Raw genomic sequence first — 6,157 nt, 5'->3', positions numbered from 1 at the left:
AGGGTTGATGGGGGGTGGGAGGGAGGAGAGGGTGGGTGATGGGTATTGAGGAGGGCACCTTTTGGGATGAGCACTGGGTGTTGTATGGAAACCAATTTGACAATAAATTCATATATAAATAAAAATAAATAAATAAATAAATAAATAAATAAATAAATAAATAAAAAAAGAAACCAATTTGACAATAAATTTCATATATAAATTAAAAAAAATAAAATAAAATAAAATAAAATAAAAAAATAAATAAATAAAAAATAAATTGGTGCCTCCAAATGAGAAGTCAGATACAGGGTAGCAATGCCACATTGTTTGCTTTTACATTTTGTTTTTGGTCCGAACATTTAAAAATAGTTATTGTCTTAAACTGCACTGTCTAATATGGTAGCCACTAGCCACACGTGGTTACTTAAATTTAAATTTTAACTAGTTAAAATTAAATCAAATTAGAGATTCACTTCCTCACAGTAGCCACTTTTGAAGGGATCAATAGCCACAAGTGGCTAGTGGCTACCATATTGGACAGTGCAGATAAAAAACTGTAAAACTTTCCATCACTTTCTGGAGCATAAGTCCTATTAGACAGTGTGGATCTAGAAAATATATACTGATAAAGTTTATCATATATATTATATAATATATATTTTATATATTTTATAAAATATTTTATATATATATAAAAAATTTTATATATATAATATATAATATAATATAATATATAAATATATATTATAAATAAATATATATAAATATAAAAATATATATATATAAAAAATATATATAAAATATATATTTATAATATATATTTTATATATTTAATATATATGTAGTATATTATATATATATAATATAATATATAATATATATATATTCAGAACAGCCAAACACTTAAATAACAGTTCAAATGTAATTTTACAGCTGCCATTAGAAACATTTCAGCTATGAGGTCCTGTGATTTAATGGCCAGCTGGGTGTGGCAGACTGATCTCCTTCAATAATGGGTCTTTCAGAGGCTCCACCTTCAAAAAGAATTGAATTCCTTGAAAGGTAAAGTTGAAAATCTGCAGAAAGAGCTGGAGAAAACCTATATAGCTATAGTGTCAGCGAGGACTGTGAATCTTACATCTTACTTGATCAAACACCTTCTGCTCTGGGAGGCAGGTCTTGGTGGGGCTTTTTTTGCTACTCATCCTCTTGCCGGTAGCAGCTCCTCTGAGAGGATTAAGGCTAGAGGCCTCTTGATTCTGCATGATCCAAGAGGAGTGGGTGAGGTCTGTGAGTTCAAGTTTGCCAAGCAGATAATCATTATTCTTGCTCTCTCATCTTGAACCACCTGGATGATGAGCGACATGTTGAATGTCTGAATCTATTTCCATTATGTGTAGGTAGTATGCCTGTCTAGAACTGCTAAGGACTCCTGTGGCAGTTTTCAAACCAAGACCACCACCTGCATAAGTCCTGCCTTGTTTCAGACTTATCCTTAGAGAAGATCAAAGTCTGGAAGCCTGCACCATAGCATTTGTCTTTTGTTGAGACTTTCCCTTTGTTTTGCACCACAGCAAGTGTGCTAGTTCTATTTCTTGGAAATACATGCAGAAACCCCGGTGGAATCTAATCATTGACTTAGTTGTATATCCAACTTATTTCGTTAGGTCTTTTTCATGGTATCCATTGTACCATAAAACAAGTCCACTGGTTCTCACTTTCTCAAAATAACAGCAGAGGAATAAAAGTCAGTTCTTTGTGGAAAATCAACCTCTGGGCTATACTGGGTTCTTAAAGACAATGTGCTCTGAACAGGAGTGGAATGTGGAATGGCTCTCTCTCAATGAGATAATTTTTCTGTCTGGTCTTGAACTCAGCAGTAACATGATGAATCATTCTCACTAAAGTGGGTATCCTTTTGCTTTCCAACTTAATTTCAAAGATCTCATTTTCCTAAAAAATTTTTAACGTTTGTCTCTGCCCTTCTTCATTCTCTTTTCCAAATACAGTTGACCCTGACCAACATAGGGGTTAGGTCACCGGTGCCCCATGCAGTCAAAAATTTTGAATCCCCCAAAACTTAAGTACTAAATAGCTTGTTGACCAGAGCCTTACTGATAATGTAGGTAATTAACACATATTTTGTATGTCATGTGTTATATATTGCATTCTTACAATAAAGTAACCTAGAGAAAACGTTAAGAAAATCACAAGGAAGATGGGGCACCTGGGTGGCTCAGTTGGTTAAGTGGCTCAGTACAGCTCAGGTCAGGATCTCGTAGTTCGTGAGCTCGAACCCTGCATAAAGCTCTGTGCTGACGGCTCAGAGCCTGGAGCTTGCTTCAGATTCTGTCTCCCTTTCTCTTTGCCCCTTCCCCACTTGCACTCTGTCTCTCTCTCTCTCTCTCTCTCTCTCTCTCTCTCTCTCTCAAAAATAAACATTAAAAAAATCATAAGGAAGAAAAATACGTTCATAGTATTATACTGTATTTATTGAGAAAAATCTGCGTATAAGTGGACATGCACAGTTCCCACCTGTGTTGTTCAGGGTCAACTGTATATGGCTTCCATTGAAGACTGGAGTTTCAGTTTCTTGTATCTTTCTGAGAGACTTACTATAAGTTAGCATAAGTCCCATCTTCAATGGTGAAGGCAACCAACATTCTATTTCTTATACATCCTTCTAGAGAGCTATATATACATGCTATCGATGTACTATATATAGTCTTTCCCCTACTGACTTTTTCCTAAACAGTAGCATACTCTACCTTATCTTTTTCATTTAATGGTATATCTCAGAGATGTTCCCATATCCATGTATAAAAGACTTCCCCATTCTTTTCATGGTTGTGTAGTAGTCTGATATTATAGTAAATTTACTATAATTCAACAGTTTCCTATTGACAGACATTTAGGTTGTTTCCAATATTTTCCTATTGTAAATAATACTGCAATGAATATGGTACTGTCCTTTTACACTTGATAAATAAATATACCAGAAGACAAATTCTTAGAAGTAGAATGAGTAAATGCATTTGCAATTTTGATATTTTCTAGATTGCTCTCCCTACACATTTTATCAAATTATATTCTCAATAGCAAAATACTAAGTGTTCCTCATTTTGCCAACACAGTGATTTCTAATTTTTTAAAGTTTCCAATTTTATAGGTGAAAAATACTTCACTGTTGTTAATGTGCATCTACATTAGGAATGAATGGAACTTTCATATATATTAGAATTTCTTTTTGATGACTGTCAATTTATGTATTTACTTTTAAAGCAAGCTCTATACCCAGTGTGGGACCCGAAATCGAGTCACATACTATAGGGGTGCCTGGGTGGCTTAGTCAGTTAAGTGTTCAAATCTTGATTTCGGCTCAGATCATGATCTCATAGTTTGTGGGTTCAAGCCCACAACAGGCTCTGTGCTGACTGTGGAGCCTTCTTGAGATTCTCTCTCTCCCTCTCTCTGCACCGCACTCAAAATAAACTTTAAAAAAAGTCACATACTCTATCGACCAAGCCAGCCAGACCCCCCCAAAGTAGCAATTTATATTGGCATCAGTCATGTTGGTTAAGGGTAAGAGATCACACTTAGAGTGGCTTAAATTCAAGGGACTTAGTCTCACATAAGTTATCTCTGAAGATGGGTAGTTCAGGCTGGCATGAAGGCCACAGTGTATCAGGGTCTCAAGCTCTTTTTTTTCCTCCTCTATCACATTAAAGTGTGGCTTCCACACTGGGTATTGTCGGTAAGCGATGAATCACGGGAATCTACCCTGAAAACCAAGAGCACACTGTATACACTGTACGTTAGCCACCTTGACAATAAATTGTATTAAAAATAAAATAAAATAAAATGTGGCTTCTATCTTAAAAGTTGAAACTTACGGTTCAACAGTTGCTAGAGTACCAGCCTTCAACTCTACATTGCAGGCTGGAAGAAGGAAAAGCAAAATGGCCAAAGGGTGTGTGCCCTTTTAGGAACTTACCAGAAGTTTCCTTTAACACTTGAACTTCTATTTCAACAACTTAGTCACGTGGCTGCATCCACGAAAAACTGGAAATGTAGGTTTTGATTGAGTACATTGCCCAGATATCAGTTAATAAGGAAGAACTGAAAAATGAACATTGGGGGGCACCTGGGTGGCTCAGTAGGTTAAGCATCTGACTTCAGCTCAGGTCATGATCTCACAGTTTGTGGGTTCAAGCCTTGCATCGGGCTTTGTGCTGACAGCTCAGAACCTGGAGTCTGCTTCAGATTCTGTGTCTCCCTCTCTCTGCCCCTCCCCCCGCTCATGCTCTGGCTCTTTCTCTCTCAAAAATGAACAAAGATTTAAAAAAAAAAAACTTAAAAAAAAAAAGAAAAGTGAACATTGGGAGGTAATTGGCAGTCTCTGTCACAAATCCTTGGTCAATTTTACTTTTGGGCTTTTGTTCTTATTCTTATTGATTTGTGGGAGCTTTTTATATATAAAGGAAACTTTGCTATAGGAGTTACAAGTACCTTTTTTGTCTATTATTTCCTTTTGACTTTGGTTATGGTGTCTTTTTGTGTAGATATTTTTCTGTAGTTGAATGTATCAATGTTTCCTTTTTTATGGCTTCTGGTTTTTGAGTCATATTTAGGAAGGCCTTCTCACTCTGAAATGTCTGATGGTTTTTTCTAGTACAAGGATTCAGACCTTGAAAGATTCAACTCAAGGTCAAAGCCTTCTGGAACCAAATTTCTTATTTAAGTTGGAAGCAATAGCAGTGACATCTGGCTCACTGATTACTGGTAGGGATAGTTTTGTTGTCTTTGGAGACTTAACAGTATCACTAAAGTAGTCTTACCATATAATAATAGTATTGAATGATGGCTCAAAGATTAATGTGAATTGCAGGTCCCTTCAACATGATTATTGAATGTCTGGATGACTGCAATGCAATAAGAATTTGCCCTGAATGAGACCAAGGTAGTGTTTTCAAAATGGAAATTGAAGTAGCCAAGCCAGAAAGTTATTAATAGGAAACACGAAAGAAATAAAAGAAACATTCATTTGTAAATCGAGAGAGAGTCTTTTAAAACTGTCACAGTTCACATTGGCTGGTTACCACTCCAACAGCTTACTGTCTCTGATGACAATTACTCCTGGGAATAGAGCAAAGTCCCATTAGAAACATCCATATACACTGGAGCATATCCCATTATAGCCTGCAGTTCACAGGAGTTAGTGAAGGGCAAGGCCTTCTAAGCCTTGACATTGGTCAATCTCTTTTGTAAATATTCTCTCCATTACTGTGGTAGCTTGGCAAATTCTTTTTCTTGGAAAGGAATAGTTTCAATAGGATGCTACCTCGATAAGGGCATAATTTAATTGGTTTCAGGTAACTTTAAATTTATTTATTCATGTTGAGAGAGAGACAGAGACAGAGACACAGAGAGAGAGGACAAGCAGGGCAGGGGCAGAGAGGAGAGACAAAATCCCAAGCAAGCTCTATGCCATCAGCACAGAGCTTGATGCGGGGCTTGAACTCATGAACTATGAGATCATGACCTGGGCTGAGATCAAGAGTCAGATGCTTAACCGACTGTGCCATCCAGGCATCCTGATCCTAGTTAATTTTCTAAAATTCACATGGATACACACAACAACTTAGCCTAACATCTATTAAAAGCATTTTCCAAACTTGAATTCTAATGTTGCTTAGAGCTCTGGATTGAAATATTCTGAACTTCTACAGGTATGAAAATTGTCCTATTCTCATCAGGAACAGAAAGTTAAATGCATAACAGCTGGAAACATCACCTTAATTTGCTCCTTCTAAATCTAATTAGACACAGTAAAGGCATTATATGCATGTACTCCAACAGAATGAGATGAAATATTTGAAACCAGAGATGAAAATGCTGCCGTTTATTACAATAGCACTTTTCAAAACAGTGGCATAGTCTCCTTTGCTCCTCGCCTTCACTCAATGTGGCAGAGAGGGCAGTCACAGGAGGACACTAAGTAATAATTGACTTGCTCAGGTGGTTACAAAGGTAGATTTAGCAAAGCTATGATACAAACTGGAATTCCTGATTTTAATTCTGTTAAGTAATTTGATAACTAAGTTAGGTTAGGAAAATATTTTTTTAACATGACCAACACAGTCTCTTTAAACTTACAACTTGCTGGCATTCCATT

Source organism: Herpailurus yagouaroundi, unplaced genomic scaffold (assembly GCF_014898765.1).
Source record: "Herpailurus yagouaroundi ecotype Mexico unplaced genomic scaffold, PumYag 28, whole genome shotgun sequence".
Taxonomy (NCBI): domain Eukaryota; kingdom Metazoa; phylum Chordata; class Mammalia; order Carnivora; family Felidae; genus Herpailurus; species Herpailurus yagouaroundi.
This window is presented reverse-complemented; position numbering follows the sequence as displayed.